This window comes from Fragaria vesca, linkage group LG5 (assembly GCF_000184155.1).
Source record: "Fragaria vesca subsp. vesca linkage group LG5, FraVesHawaii_1.0, whole genome shotgun sequence".
In the NCBI taxonomy this organism is placed as follows: Eukaryota; Viridiplantae; Streptophyta; class Magnoliopsida; order Rosales; family Rosaceae; genus Fragaria; species Fragaria vesca.
Window position 1 is genome coordinate 5,171,463 of NC_020495.1, and position 217 is coordinate 5,171,679.

Genomic DNA, 217 nt, shown 5'->3' on the forward strand with positions numbered 1-217 from the left:
TTAAGATAAGGATATATAGTAAATTTCAGTTTACTCTCCTGAACTTTAGGTCTAAAAGCAGTCTGATACCTCATTCTTTTTTTTTTAATCAGTTTCATCCCTAAACTTTCAAAATGACATCAATCTCGACTAAAATGATTAAAATAGCCCTTGTTACGGTTTTCCCTCAATTACAGCCTTCATTACACCCCAAAAGCGTAAACCTAAAGATCAAAAA